We start from the raw sequence: 17,448 nt of genomic DNA, 5'->3' as shown, positions 1-17,448 counted from the left end.
GCCCTTATCCAAACTAACCAAAAGACAGAAAGAGAGCATCCAAATTAACAAAATCAGAAATGAAAAGGGGAACATAACAACAGACAATGAGGAAATCCAAAGAATCATCAGGTCATACTTCAAAAACTTCTACTCCACAAAACTGGAAAATCTAAAAGAAATGGATAATTTTCTGGATAGGTACCACATACCTAAGTTAAATCAAGACCAGATAAACCATTTAAATAGTCCAATAACCCCTAAGGAAATAGATTCAGTCATTAAAAGTCTCCTAACCAATAAAAGCCCTGAACCTGATTGTTTCACTGCAGAATCCTACCACATCTTCAAACAAGACTTAATACCAATAATCTTTAGATTGTTCCACACAAGAGAAGAAGAAGGCATAATACCAAACTCCTTCTGAGTCTACAATTAGCCTGATTCCCAAACCAAACAAAGATGCAGCAAAGAAAGAGAACTACAGACCGATCTCCCTCATGAACAATGATACAAAAATACTCAATAAAATTCTGGCAAACAGACTCTAAGAACACATCAAAACAATTATCCACCATGATCAAGTAGGCTTCATCGCAGGGATGCAAGGGTGGTTCAACATACAAAAGTCCGTCAATGTAATACACCATATAAAAAAACTCAAGGAAAAAAAACACATGATCATCTTACTAGATGCAGAAAAGGCATTTGACAAAATCCAACACCCCTTCATGATAAAGGTCTTGGAGCAATCAGGAATACACAGAACATACCTAAACATAATAAAGGCAATCTACAGCAAGCCAACAGCCACCATCAAATTAAATGGAGAGAAACTCAAAGCAATACCACTAAAATCAAGAACAAGGCAAGGCTGTCCCCTCTCCCCATACTTATTCAATATAGTACTTGAAGTTCTAGCCAGAGCTATAAGAAAACATAAGGAGATTAAGGGGATACAAATTGGAAAGGAAGAAGTCAAGCTCTCCCTATTTGGAGATGACATGTTAGTATGAGTTCCCCCAAAAATTCAACCAAGGAACTGATACAGCTAATAAAAACCTTCAGCAACATTGCAGGATACAAGATCAACTCAAAAAAATTAGTATCCCTTCTTTATACAGTAGAGAAACAGGCTGAGATGGAAATCAGAGATACATCACCCTTTACAATAGCCACAAATGATATAAAATACCATGGGGTTATGCTAACTAAGCATGTGAAGGACATATATGACAAGAACTTTAAGTCCCTGAAAAAAGAAATTAAAGAAGATGTCAGAAAATGGAAAAATCTCCCATGCTCATGGATAGGCAGGATTAACATAGTAAACATGGCGATCTTACCAAAAGCAATCTACAGATTCAATGTAATTCCCATCAAATCACCAACACAATTCTTCACATATCTGGAAAGAATAATACTCAACTTCATATGGAAAAACAAAAAACCCAGGATAGCCAAAAGAATCCTGTACAATAAAACAACCTCTGGAGGCATCAAAATCCCTGATCTCAAGCTCTACTATAGAGCTACTGTAATAGTAACAGCTTGGTACTGGCATAAAAACTGACATGTGGACCAATAAAATCAAATTGAAGACCCTGACATTAATCTGCACACCTATGAACATATAATTTTTAACAAAGAAGCCAAAATTTACAATAGAAAAAAGAAAGCATCTTCAACAAATGGTGCTGGCATAACTGGATGTCAATGTGTAGAAGGCTGCAAATAGATCCATATCTATCACCATGCACAAAACGTAAATCCAAGTGGATCAAAGACCTCAAAATAAATCCAGCTACTCTGAACCTGATAGTAGAGAAAGTAGGAAGTACTCTTGAACACATTGGCACCGGAGATCACTTTCTAAATATAATACCAGTAGCACAGACACTGAGAGAAACATCCCTAATTATCCAGGAAATACAAATCAAAACGACTCTGAGATACCACCTTACACAGAAGACAGCTTATGCTGGAGAGGATGTGGAGCAAGGGGAACTCTCTTCCACTGCTGGTGGGAATGCAAGCTTGTACAGCCACTTTGGAAATCAATATGGCGCTTCCTTAGAAAATTGGGAATACATCTCCCCCAAGACCTAGCTATAGCACTCTTGGGCATATACCAAGGAATGTTCAATCACACCACAAGGGCGTTTGCTCAGCTATGTTCATATCAGCATTGTTTATAATAGCCAGAACCTGGAAACAACCTAGATGCCCTTCAACTGAAGAATGGATAAAGAAAATATGGTAAATATACACAATGGAGTACTACTCAGCAGAGAAAAACAATGGCATCATGAGGTTTGCAGGCAAATGGATGGATCTAGAAAAAAATCATCCTGAGTGAGGTAACCCAGACTCAGAACGACAAACATAGTATGTACTCACTCATAGGAGGATACTAGATGTAAAACAAAGATGACTAGACTGCTACACAACTCCAGGGAGGCTACCTAGAAAACAGGACCCTAGGAAAGACACAGGGATCACCCAATGGCAGAGAAATGGATGAGATCCACATGAACAATCTGGATGACAGTGGGAGTAATGAAGGGCAAGATTTGAGGGAAAGAAAGCTTAGGGGAGCAGGAGATCCCACCTGGATCAAGAACAGAAAGGGAGAATGAGGAATAACAGACCATGATAAATGAAGACCACATGAGAACAGGAATAGGCAGAGTGCTCGAGAGGTCCCCAGAAATCCATAATGATATATCCTCTGTAGACTGCTGATAATGGTCGAGAGAAAGCCTGATCTGACCTAGACTGGTGATCAGATGACTAAACACCCTAACAGTCGTCTTGGAACTCTCATCCAATAACTGATGGAAGTGGATACAGAGATCTTCAGCCAGGCCCCAGATGGACCTCCAGGTGTCCAACTGTCGAGAAAGAGGAGGGTCTGCAAGGGAGTGAATTGTTGAATCCAAGATTGCAAAAAGCACAGGGACCAATAGCCAAACGAATGGAAGCACATGAATTATGAACCAAAGGCTTTGAAGCCCCCAGCTGGATCAGGCCCTCTGGATAAGTGAGACAATTGAATAGCTTGATCTGTTTGGGAAGCATCCAGTCTGTGGGATCAGGATCTGTCCTTAGTGTATGAGCTGGCTGTTTGAAACCTTGGGCTTACACAGGGACACTTTGCTCAGTCTGGAAGGAGGTGACAGGACCTGCCTGTACTGAATCCACCAGGTTTAAATGAATCCCCAGGGGTGCCTTGTTCCTGGTGGACATGGGAATGGAGGGGAGGGGCTGGGGGAAAGTGGGGGTGGGCGCGGGAGGAGTGAGGACAGGGGAACCCATGGCTGATGTATAAAATTTAAAACACATAATAATAAAGAAAAATAAATAAATAAATACACAAAAAATTTTTTTTAAAAAAGTACTGTAGGATGCTGATGTGATTTTAGACCAGATGAATTCATGGTTTGCCACATGAATTGCAAAACAAGAGACAGGATGTGGCCAGTACTCCTAATATCTCACAGTCTTCTTAGCACTCCTTTATCAACGTTATCATCTGTATGCAGAACATTTTAAAAGCATAAAATGGACACTCTGGTGGTTAGAATAGGAATTCCCCAATAGCCTCATGTGTTTGAATGCTTGGCCCGTAAGGAGTGGCACTATGAGGAAGTGTGGCCTTGTTGGAGGAGGAGTGGCCTTGTTGAGGGCATGTGGTTTTGTTGGAGGAAGTGGGCCACTCTTGAGGTGGACTTTAAGGTCTCCTGTGATCAAGTTATGCCCAGTGTAACTCACAACCTTCTCCTGATGCCTGCAGACCAAGATGTAAAATCTCAGCTCCTTCTCTAGCATCAGGTCTGTCTGCATGCCACCATGTTTCTTGCCATGACAATAATGGACTAAACCTCTGAAACTGTAAGCTACCCCAATTAAATGTTTTCCTTTCCTAAGCATTTCCATGGTCATGGTGTCTCTTCACAGAAACAAAACCCTAAGACAGACACATTCATATGTAAGATGTTACTCACCCAGATTAATAAAGGAAATCTAGTAAACTTTGAACAAAATGTATGAAGCTATAAGATATTATGTTAAGTGAAAAAAAAAACCAACATACTAAAAGTCAAATGCCATGTTATTACTCTTAGATAGACTCTAAAATGTTGATGTACTACAAGGAACTAATGGTTATCAGTGGCTATAATTGTAATCATGATTTGGATAGAATGCAGCAGCGAGATGGTGAGTGTCTTGGATTGTTTGTTTATTTATTTATTTATTTATTTATTTATTTATTCAATTATTTTTGATAAAACAACACAAGTAACTGGAGGAGGAAAGAGTTTAGTTGGCTTGCATGTCCTGATCACAGTCCTTACTGAAGATAAGTCAGAGCAGAAACTCAAGGCAGGAACCTGTAGGCAGGAACTGAAGCAGAGGCCATGCAGTATTTCTTCTTAATGACTTGCTTTCCATGGCTTTCTCAGCTTGCTTTCATGTACATCCCAGTCTATCTGTCCTCGGCTGTCACTCTCCAATAAGCTGGGCCTTCTTTCATCAAGAAAATTCCCTTCCATCAGTTACTGAATGAAGGCTCTATGATGACAGTTAGGGTATACACCAATCTGATTACCAGGGTACACCAGCTTAGGCACCCTCTCTACTATCATTAGTAGTTCAAGCTGGGGTTACCTTTGTGGATTCCTGGGAACTTCCCTATCACCAGGTTTCTACCTATCCTTATGATGTCTCCTTCGATTATGATATCTCTTTCATTGCTCTCCCACTAACTGATGAGATCCACAGCCAAGTCTCAGGCCAAGCTCCAGGAGTCCAGTCAGAGAGGGAAAAGGAAGTCTATGAGCAAGGAGCATCAAGATCATGATGGGAAAACCTAGAGACAACCAAATCAAGCTAGTGGGAACTCATAGACATTAGACTGACAGCTGTGGAACGTACATGGGCTGCACTAGGCCCTCTGCATAAGGGAGACAGTTGTGTATTGTGGTCTGTTTAAGGGGCCCCTGGCAGTGGGAGCAGGATCTCTCCCTGGTGCTCGAGCTAGTTTTTTGGAGCCCATTACATATTGCAGGATACCTTGCATAGCCTTGATGCAGTAGGGAGAGGCTTGGACCTGCCTCAACTGAATGTACCAGGCTTTGCTGACTCCCCATGAGAGACCTTACCTTTTCAGAGGAGAGAATAAGGGGTAGGTTAGAGGGTGAAGGTTGTGGGGGTGGAGGGGAGTGGGAGGAAGGATGAGAGGAGGATCTGGGATTGGTATGTTAAAATGATCAAAAAAGTCTTAATAAATAAAAAAAATAAAAATTCCCTATAGTCTTGCCTACAGGCCAATGTGATAGAAGCATGTTTTTCATGTGACATTCCCTCTTCCTAGATGAGTCTAGCTGTGTCATGCTCACAGACCATTAGCCAAACCTTAGACAAACATAAAAGGAATAAATAAGATATTTTTGCTAAAAGAAATAACTTTTCACTTGGGTATGAAATTGTTGGATAGATGATTAAAATATACTAGAATTTTGACACTTGTGCTTTCATATTGTTTCTAGCTTCTTTGCTATAATAAACTCTACGTCAGGCTCATGGTCTACTCTCGATACAGATATATTAGTTATTTAAGGGATAACCATCTAGAAATTGGTACACTTTTCCTTCAAGGCTGACAGTGTCATGAATAGATAATTAACTACCAATTTGTTCAAAATCATGTTTAAAATGGCTAACGTAGTCCCTAGTAGTTCCAGTCAATGTTGTAAAACTAAAGGAGATAATATGTTTTAGATTCTGTTTTTGTCTTGTGCTTTCTCTGGGTCATTCTCTCCTGCAGTAAATCCTGCATTTAAGGGGTAAAAGTTCTGGTAGAACATTGTATTAAAAAATAACTACACTCCAGACATCATGAAATTTCTCATTTCAATAAGAATTAACATGACTAACTCTGGAATAATGATCAAGGAGACCATAGGAGACATGGGAGACCATCACCTGACCAAGTATGCTGGGCAATGCATGATTCTTCTCGGCCTCACCTTGTTTCACATGCTACAAATCTTGGAGCTGTAATATACACAGAAGAGACAAGAAGAGGACACTAAGGCTGATAGTCCTTTCCTGGAGTTCTGGTTTTTTGCTTCTCTCTATTTTGGCCAAGCTGAATAGTTCCTGCTATAATCTACCAACATTTGTCTCTTATTTTGTTAATTGGAAAGAGCATTTTACACTAGGCACTACAGCATTGGTCATAGATCATGAGATTCTGTTAGCAAAGGGATACAGATTTTCAGGTTTTGGGGAGAAATAACTTCAAATGGCCCCTTTTACAGTAGGTTAATTATACTTAACATACTATAAAATTTGTAAAATTTACCCATACATAATTATTCTACAATATGTATATAGTTTTAAATATCACAGTAAATGCAAATCACTTCTTTTTTTTAATTGAATGAAATACTACACAGTTTGCTATAATCACAGTAATTGGGAGACATGGGGATTCAAGTTTAAGGTCATTTTGGCTTACATAGAAAAACTATCAATAAGTGAACAAATGAATAATAAAGTATTATTTCAATTTAAAAGGAAGTAGAAAGTATTTTCAGTATACTGTAAAGAGGTAGTGTCTTTTCTAAGTTTCTGATCATAGCACCAATTACAGGTGGATTTTTCTGTCCAACCTGCTAACTCCAAAATAACCATGCAGAGACTTATTTGGTTTGTTTCCAACTAGCTCTTATAACTTGAGTTCACCTGTTTCTATTAACTTATATGCTGCCACATGGCTCATAGCTTTTTACCTCATCTTCTGCATGTCTTGCCTATTCTCTGTGAGGCTAGTGACTCTGCCTTTCTTCTTCCCAGAGTTTTCTTTGTCTCAAAATACTGCCTAGCTATTGGCCATTTATTTTTTATTAAACCAATCACTATGACATATCTTTACACAGTGTAGAATACTCCACAACAACCAAGCTCAACTATTAAATAGCTCCATTTATCAAAAGTGTCAGTTTCTATAAGACTAAAGTTTGATTAGAAACACACAATGATTAGAAAAACTTAAAGTGGGGCAGCAGGTTGGAAGATGGAGAAACTTGAGGGGCTATGTGAAGGATTGGAGTCCTATATCCAGGAATCCAGTTGGAGCTTCTGATTGGCCAGAGCCAAGAATTCAAGCACAATTAAAACAATTGCTGTTGATTTATTAAATAGATTAATATTTATTAAATATTCCTTTTACTTAACCATATTTCAAATAAAAATGTTAAAAAATGACTAACCCATGATTAAGACCTAAGTGTACAAAACATTCCAGTATGGTCTTAATTTGTAAAGGACAACTCCAGGAAAGAATTGGTTGGTTGGTTGGTTGGTTGGTTGGTTGGTTGGTTGGTTGGTAGGTTTGTTGAGGCTTCATCATGCAACTGATGGAAAGAGAGAGAGAGAGAGAGAGAGAGAGAGAGAGAGAGAGAAAGAGACCCTCAGCCATACATTAGCATACATTAGGAAGAGCTTGGGGAATCCTGCTGAAGAGAATGAGGTAGGCTTGTAAGGAATTAGGAGGAGTCAAGGACATCACAAGAAAACCCAAAGAATCAACTAACCTGGGCTCATGGGAGCTCACAGAGTCTGAATAGACAACCAGTGAACTTACATGGGACTGACCTAGGCCCTCTGCATGTATGTTATAGCTGTGTAGTTTGGTCTTCTTGTGGGACAACTAACAGTAGGAACAGGGTTGTCTCCAACTCTTTTGCTGGCTTTTGGGACCCCATTTCTCTTACTATTGCCCAGTCTTAATACAAGAGGAAGGACTTAGTATTACTGCAACTTGATATGCTGTGTTTTGTTGATATCTTTGGGAGGCTTGCCCTTTTCTGAAGGGAAAGTGAGGAAGAGTAGATTGGAAGGAGTGGCAAGAGGGAGTTGGGAGAGGGACTTGTAGAAGAAGAGCGAGGAGAAACTGTGGCCAAGATGTAAAATAAATAAATACATTTTAAATATTCTATGACTATAGAGAGTATGGTTATTCCTGCTCTTCAAGCCTAATTGCAATTCATTTGAGACTAGTTTTGTTCCTGCAAAGAGCTACCTTTTGCAAAACTTTGTGTGAAACCTAATACATTGGCAAACAGATTAAAAAACTTTGACTATTGACTTTACAAAACCTGATTCTCCATAATTGGTAGGGCTAAGAATGCTCAGATAGCATCTGAAGCCAATAGTTGAGTTTCTTCTGTCTGTTGTAATTGCTCACTTAATGTTTTTATGTATTCGTTAAATGCCTTGATTTGTAACTATCTCTTTTCTGTTGCCATAAAATTTTCAGGAAACTGTTTCCATGTTGAACGTGGAACATGAGGTAACTTTTCCTGGGCCTTGTTTACTCATATTTGGCTCCATAATGAACTATTTCTTACTCTTTTTGAGGTCTGTGTTTCTTTTTATATTGAACATTCTTTCCCAAATATGAAACCATGTTTTCAGGCATCTTGTACATATGGCTATAAATATTAATACAATTAAAACATGCCTTAGCTCATTTACAGCTCCCATGACCCACAGTTTCACCTTATCATCTATAATCCAATGCAATCAGAATATCCCTTTAACTTCACTTACCAGAGTCTCTTGATGTAGAGGCGAGTTAGGCATGAAATCAGGAACATCCTTATGGCCACACTTACCAGAATCCATTGATAGAGAGTGGACTCAGGCATAACATGCCAAATCTTACCGTGATGCTATTGGCAATTATTAGCTACTGTAGAGGTAGAGGCAAATTTCTCTAAGACTGTAGCTCCTGGTAATTTGACCATGCTCCACTGGAAGATCACATATTCAAAAATGTTTGGACAGAGCCAGTTGACATTTTTTAAAGGTCACAAAGTTGGAAGGGATAGAGAGGAGGGAAGAGTTTGGACAGTGAATGAATATGACCAAAACATACAAAACTTTAAAAGAAAATAATGAAAGTATTTTTAAAAAAAGAAAGAAATTATTTAGCCTGCTTATTTAAGTAATTTTATATCCTTCTGATGTGTTTAACGTGGCTGAAGACTAGATAGTTGTAATTATAGTTTTCTTTAGTCAAGATAAAATGAATCAGATAAGAAACTTTAGACTCAAAAATATAGGATAGATGATTGATCGTTTTCTTTAATTTTACAAAATACAAATAGACTAGATATTGTAACTGTAATTCTTGCTTGATAATTGTCCTATTATATGTAATTTTGCTATGTTAAAGTTAAAAGCTTCCTTTTTGATTAGACAGAAAAGGGGGGTGCTGTGGGATGTCATTCTATATGCTGTGAATATGTGTTGCTCTGGTTGGTTGATAAATAAAATGCTGACTGGCCAGTAGGCAGGCAGGAAGTATAGGTGGGGCAAGCAGAGAGGAGAATTCTGGGAAGAGGGAGGCTGAGTGAGGAGTTGCCAGACAGACACAGAGGAAGCAAGATGTTAAAACAGAACTGAGTAAAAGTACCAAGCCATGTGGCTAAACACAGGTAAGAATTATGGGCTAATTTAAGTGGACGAGCTAGTCAGTAATAAGCCTGAGCCAATGGCCAAGCAGTTATAAATAATATGAAGCCTCTGAGTGCTTGTTTTATAAGTAGGATGTGAGACCACAGGGCCAGCCAGGAGAGAAGTAACCTTCCAGCTATACCAAGTACTCTAATTCAACACTGGTGTGGTGATGAGAAGGCAATAAGTATGGAAAGAGAAATTCCAGGACAGAAATGATGCTTTCAGTAGTCTCTGTTCTTATGCCCATCAGCATGATAATTCTGAAAGTATAATAAACTGCATGAGACTAGTTTAACAACAAGTAAAATTTGTAGGAGCAAGTAAAATTTGTAGGAGCAAATGCAGGTAAAATGAGAATATCAACACACACACACACACACACACACACACACACACACACACACACACACATGCACACATAGTAACCTTGTGAAACCATAGTGGGGTTTCTTTGAAACTGTCCTTTGTTCTCCCTGCCTCTGCTTCAAGACCACCAGAGTCTTCTTGGCTGTAGAGAAGCCTTTCCTTGGGCTGTGGTTGGCTGGCTTCAGGGGAAAAAAGTCCTTTTGGAGATTCTTTCCAGTGAAGAGAAAAGTCAATAACAGCCTTTGATGAACAAGACAAGACCCAGGCCTTTTTCTTCCTTGTGGTTGCCCCTATTAAAGTTCTCTATGCCCTAGTGATGAAGACATTAGAGACTGCTAGTCTCTTTTTGTTCTTCAGAGTAGGGTGGCTTTGAAAAAAACCTAGTTCCTTCCAACAAATTCGGTCTCCAATGTTTTCATAGTAGTTATGAACATTGGGTTCCAGTTTAAAAAAAAAAAAAAGGTTGATACGTTAATAGGCTTGAATATGATGGTTATTTCATGATGAAAAGGTAAATCATTCACATATTAAATTTTTGCTAGTAATATCTCAAGACAATGTAAGCAAAATCCTAAAGCAGGTGGAAAGATTGGGGTGGGAGACTGGTAAGTGTGCATAATGACCAAAGAAGTGACTGAGCAACTTGAACTAGTTAAAACAATCTTGACTGTGAAGGTTAAAAGGTGACATTCATTGCCAAAACTCATACTGGAGCTTGTTTGATTGTTTGCAAATATATCTCTGGGATGCTACTTTCAATAATATATTAGAAGCTTCGTTTTCCCTACTGAAAGCGGGGGAAGAAATGAGTTTCTGCTCCTTTTTCTTAGAACATTTACTATCGAAAGCTCTCCTCCCTTTGGAATGTGTAAAAAGCCCTTTGAAAAAGATCACTTGTCAGCTTTATGACCCAGGTATGGGTTGGACAAGGACCTGGGAGCCACAATGAGATGTGTATCATGAGAACCCATTTATGATGGGGTCACCTATGTAACCAAAGGCTTTACTGGCCTTTGGAGCCTCAAAGCATGTCTATGATACACAGCTCATTCAGACTTACTGCGTACTTAAAACATCTTTCTAAACTACTTTTCTGATGGAATTTTCTCAGTTGAGAAAATATTTTGTTTTAATTATTTTCACAATACCAGTTAACTAAGAAAGCAGCTATTTGTTATCAGAATGACATTAAATCAGGAAAGGTAAATAATTCATTTTCCAACATTACTTGCTATAACAGGAAGACTGCCGCTTATCATCCAGGAATTTTCTGTTTTTCATTATATATTTGGTCTTTATGCACATGGAGAAATTTACAAAGGGAGGTAAAACATTTCCATTGTTTCAATTAAGTATGTACTGAAGAATCATATATAACTAATAGTATAAAGATTTCATGGTACAAGAAAATGAATACATTGACAATTATTAAGCCAGTTGTGAAATGCTACATGCATCTTTTAATTAATTCAGTCATCTCACTTTTTTGAGTGACCAAATATTAATAAAAATAATTCTGAACTCTGTACAGGATGCCTAGTACTAGAATAAAACATTTCTAAAAAACCTGAGAATACTGAATCTTACATGTAGTAAACTACCTTCTGTCAGTGAGGATTCTTGAAAGAAGTTGTATACCTGGGATGACTGACATTAAAAACTTCAATGATTATGAAGAGTTTGGAATGCTCTCAATTAGACAATCTAATTATAGTTTCTGTGAGGTATCTTTAGATTCCTCCCCTCCAAAATCCCTTGTCCACATCTAAATCAGACTTAACATCTTGATAAACAGAAAGAAACAAAGCAAACTAACAAAAAAGCCTTTGAAATATATGAACTTAAGAAAATTCTGTTCTACATGAAGAGCTAAGAATGTAGTATCTGAGTCCCACAGTTGAAATTCCTCACCCTGAACTAACTGACCTTTTAGTGTTTCAGCCAATGTGCATTTTAAATGCCTTGATTTTTAATTTTCTTTGTTCAGTTACTATAATGATCCACATTGGAATATTATGTTTGGGTTGATCTGCATATATGTTCCTCAACCAGGGTCATTCAGGTTTGGTTTCAGGATAAACTTTTTAATTCCTTTTGAGGCAAGAGCTGTTTTGTGTTGATATTCTCCATTTCACTTGCTTTATCTGACCAGCTCAAGGTGCAAATCTTCTGTACAGAGCTAACTGATTTTTGAATGAATACAACCTATAATTAGGACAAATAAATGGCATATATACTTGTATATGTATATATATATATATATATATATATATTACTTACATACATATGTATATACACAGAAACAAATATATAAATTAGTTAATCAAGAATGGTAAAACATTGTTAGAAATTCAAATTTAGCATGCATTTTCATTAACTTCTGGAATAACTGAATTGATGTTTTAAAAATATCAATTATTCTTGTAGCATAATTAATATTAGACTGTAAAAAATTTTGCTTTGAATTTTAAAAAATTAAGGGAGAAGATTTTGTTTTCCCTGCTGAGATTTTTGAAAAAAAGTGTAAATATTATTTATTGAAAATTAGAAAAAATACAAATGTTTTATACATAAACACTAGTAGAAATATTTTTATGATTTTCTCTGGTAGCCAGATGGTGGTGGTGCACACCTTTAATCCCAGCACTCACAAGGCAGAGCCAGGTGGATCACTGTGAGTTCGAGGCCAACCTGGTCTACAGAGTGAGATCCAGGACAGGCATCAAAACTACACAGAGAAACTCTGTCTCAAAAAACAAAAAACAAAAAAATTATTTTTCCTCTGGCTTTTATACTATCTTTGAGCAATTATATGTTCACATGAGAGTATTTTGATTATTTCTACCTTATAAGCTTTTATTTATATAACCAATCTATGTAAGACAAATTGCTAAATGATCTTATTAATAAAAACCTTGGAGCCAGATATTGGGATAAAAACTGAGAGATCAGAGAAATAGAAAGAAGACAGCCACATTCTTCTCACTGAAATATCCTCAGCCCAAGAGAGCTTCTTCCTGTCTACTCATGCCTATATACTTTTCTGTTCCTCACATACTCTCTCTGTTCAGCTACATCACTTTCCTCTTTCTGCACAGCTCTATCACTTCCTGTCTGTCTGTACAGATTTCCAGACCTCTATGGTTAACTAGCACTGGGATTAAAGGTGTGTGCCTCCAAACATGGCTCTGTTCCCAGTGTGGCCTTGAACTCACAGAGATGCGGATGAATCTCTACTTCCCAAATGCTAGGTTTAAAAGCATATGCTGGCTTCTTTGTTTAATATAGTGGATGGCTTTTTCCTCTGATCCTCATGCAAGGTTCATTTATTAGAGCCAAAATAAAATATTACCACAAAGCTATACATTTTTCTTATGAATAACATTTTATAGCTTTGTATACCGTGATAATATATTTTATAAATTTATTTTTCTATGGAAACTCTAGTATTCTTTTAGAATATCAATCATGAAGTATGTATTTAATTTGTATGTAATACTATCAAATAATTTTGATTTGAAATTGTTCAATAAACTTTTAAGACATCAGGATATCAACTTAAAATTATCCATATATTTAATTTGATTCATTCATTTGTTCATGCAAAACATATTTTTGAAACAGATATGAGTGAGACCCTTGTCAGTCCTACCTATGCTCCAGTTAAGGTGACAGACTGAATAGTAGATACCTCTTAAGTCAAGGTTGCCTGATAAAATGGTTGGTTCCTCCATCCTCATTTAGGATGACTTGTGCATCACAACAGAAGAGAAAATTCCTTGCAATCTAGTTTCTATTATTTTCTAAGAAAAATTTGATTACATCATTGAGAGGAAAAACTTTGTTCATACATAACTATAACCTAGTAAAACCACAAGAAAGAGGACAATAATGATTTAATGGTTATAGGTATACAACCTACTGTCTTGATGTCTTGGCTTTCATTTGTCTCTCTTCAAGATTGTGATTGAAATCCCCATAAGCGAAACCTAGCCAGAAAATTTAGGCAAAAAAAAAAAAAAAAAAAAAAAAAATGAGGGTAGTTTTTGTTGTCTGATTATGTAAAGTTACTAATGTAACATTAAGCACAATATATACAGCACATTTTTCAGTCTTATTTTCTTTTGTTTTGTTTTGTTTTGTTTTGTTTTGTATTTTTGAGACAGAGTTCCTCTGTGAAGGCAAATCTTTCTCTTTGAAATAAATCTATCAGTGTTGTCTCCACCACCAGAAGGTTGGGACACCAGAAATCTTCCAACTACAGGATGCCTTTCTCACCTATTCACAGAGTCTCAACAAATAAATTTTTGTAAGCTTATTGAAATATACTACACTGAGATAAAACATATGAAGCATTCAGGAGGTGAGGCAAAAAATTCAAGTTTGAAAACAAAGTATTAATTTTGCACATTAAAGTGAAAGATGTATTGAAAGACCCCCACTGGAGATCTTTCCTCAGGAGAGACCCCGAACCCAAGGAACACGCTGAAACCACGGACCAGATGCAAACAGCAAGAGGGTTTATTCAAATGCATAGGTACCTGGGGCAACAAAGTCTCTGGGAAGACTTGTGCGCCTCCTTAGGGTAAAGGGGACTTTTTATAGGATCCCAGGGGCAGAAGCGCGGTTACAGAAGTGAGAAGCATAGTTACAGGGTTCCCATTGGTTGATTCAAATAAGGTCAGGGTGAACTTGGGGACTATCTTTAATTTTCAGAAATGTGCAGCTGTTTGTTCTCCAAGGCCAGGTGGCCAATTATAGATATCTTGTTCTGACTCAAGGTTTTTCTCCCAAGGCCGGGTGTTTGACATCTCCTGCTTTGACTCAAGGTTACTTTTCCAAGGCCGGGTGTTCGACCATAGTTATCTCTCTCAAGGCCGTTTCTTAGGCTAAGTTACTGAGACGTGGGGGGGGGGGGGGGGCTTTTCAGTATGAGCACATAAGGAATATTAGAAGAGTATAGTAAGCATGCATCCAATGACATTTCCAAAACCCTTCTGTTTCTGTTGGCTCCTTGTCACATTACCTACTCCATTTCTTTGATTTCTGGCTTTATTCTTCCTGTCCTGTTGTTATTACTTTCTTTAATTAATCAATTTCATTTACATAATAGTTTACCTTTTCTTACTAAACATTACTGTTCAACCAAATTGACACATTTAAAGATCTGGGAGTTAGGAAGTGACCAGTGAAAGACTGAAAATACTGAAGCCAAAAGTCCTCCAATAGTAACATTCTATTCCTGTCACTGGAGAGTAATCCTAACAGACGATGGTTAGCATTAGTACTGTGAATGCAACACTATGTACGTCCTTAAATAATCTAGCATTTGTAATTAAAAACTATTATTGTAGCTATTGATAATGTATTAGGATCACATGACCAGTTAAAATCCAGACTGTATGTCCTTGAAGAAGTAATTTCATTTTATTGTGCTTCAGTTTTTTTCCATTTTCACAGTAGATTTATCATGTATTCTTTGATGATTTTTCATGACACCAAGTTTTGCATACTAAGTAATACACTAGTCTTATTCATTATGAATGTACATGGAATTAGTCTTTATTTCTTTAGCTTCTACACCGTCAACTTAATATGGGATAAATAATAACTGAAATATTAATAAATCACTAGATTATGTGTTTGCATACTCAAAGTTTTGATTTATTTCCATAAACATAAATATACATATGCATAAAGTGTGTATAGGCTCTAGGTATATGTGTGTATTATGAAAATATAAAATTGAAAATCAAAATAAGTATTAAAACAAACATATTTGAAAAGTTCTACACAGGCTTTCAAAAATTCTAAAATAAAATGTAGAAATGGAGCATACCACATAGCCTTTTGGCAGGTATATCATCATTTGTAAAAGAGGCATACATATGTTCAAACATTATCGGAACAAGATGTAATAAGATTTATTATAACAAGATCTGATAAACTACATATGAGTGATACTGGAAACTCTATATTTAATAATTTGTATATGGTAAAAAGAGAATACTCTAGTATTATGAGAGGAAATAAATACCAGTTAATATTTGAACTGAGCTTTGAACATAGACACAATGCTAAAATGCTAACTATTGGTGAAATTATTTAAGGCTACTCCACATAGTTAAAAGGGAGGTTTATTTTGTGGGGTAACTTACAAATGAAGAGATAGGTAACAGGGTCTGGGAAAGGTGTGGGGCAGTCAGGTGTAGTGTTCTCTGGAGAACTCTGCTCGATCTACCTCTAGCGTCCAGGGTCCAGGAACCAAGAGAGACCTCACATCTGGATCTTGGGTCTTCAGTTTCCTCCCTTTGCCCCACCTTGTAGGCATGAGAGTTACTGAAGCCTCAATGGGGATTGGAACTTCCAGGTCAAAGCTGGAATGGCTATCCACCACAGCTCACTTTGAAATAATTTCTTAGTTATTCTCTCAGGTAACAAGTTAGAATGCAGAATGAAAAATATATGCAGGAAATGTATTACTTTTGTATTCAACAATTATTAGGGATCATGACAGGTAAGTAAAATTTCTAAGCAAAAACACCAGATAATTTGCATACATCTTCAATTAAAAACAATGTTTGCCAAAATGTAAGATGTGCTAAAAGACACTAAAAATAAATCAGTTTAATACTTCCTGGGTTGAAAGGCTTCTTCCTACAGTTTGTATTTTTCCTGCAAATTTGTGTGAATTCATTTTCTGAGTACTAGAATTATGTCTTCTAGACCACAGCATGCAGCAAGAATCTGTCACATTCCATAATCTTCAATTACCAAATACATTTTCTCTTCAACTGCAGAACCAGGTAATGCATTTTCAGTACAAGGAATCAGTCAGTTCCTGGAAGAAACAAAACAAAACAAATAAACAAAAAAATTCATGAAATTTTTGCTATTTCATGGAGCCTTGTGGATCTTCTTTGTGCTCAAAAAGATGATTATTTCTCATGCCTTTAGTAAAAACGGGGGAAATAGCCCTACAGAGTTAAATAATCCATACAGAATCCTACCCCTGTAGGAACTTCCTAAAATATGTCTGTATACATACATACAAAGAGCCAAAAATGTCCACTGATGCCTCTGCTTGACACCACAGTATAACAAACAAAAATCCCATTACTGGGATTTTAGAGTTGTTAATGAGTGAGGTCCCATATACTCCAAAAACATTGCAAGCTTTTCCAAGTGATCTTGTCTACCATCCAGAACTTGATGATAAGATTCTATTACTGAACATCACTTACTTGGAGAAAGCAAGCTGTTAATAACCTGGAAACATCCCCACTTTCATAGTGCTAGTTGGTGCTATGCAAGCTACTGGAGGAGAAAATTAATCATCAGTGTTACCTAGGTTTGAGTTCTGTAAGCTACAGTAAGAATTCATGACAAGGCATATCCACTGATGCAATAGTGGTACAAACGTCTTGGGAGTAAACCATCAGCTTTTGATTGAACTTAACTATATTTCACAATATTAAAGTCCCACTCCACCAGATTAAACCCATGTCTGATACAATTATTGAGCTAATAACCTATGGCTAGATAAATCAAAGATCCAAAGAGAGACTC

Source organism: Onychomys torridus, chromosome 2 (assembly GCF_903995425.1).
Source record: "Onychomys torridus chromosome 2, mOncTor1.1, whole genome shotgun sequence".
In the NCBI taxonomy this organism is placed as follows: domain Eukaryota; kingdom Metazoa; phylum Chordata; class Mammalia; order Rodentia; family Cricetidae; genus Onychomys; species Onychomys torridus.
This window is presented reverse-complemented; position numbering follows the sequence as displayed.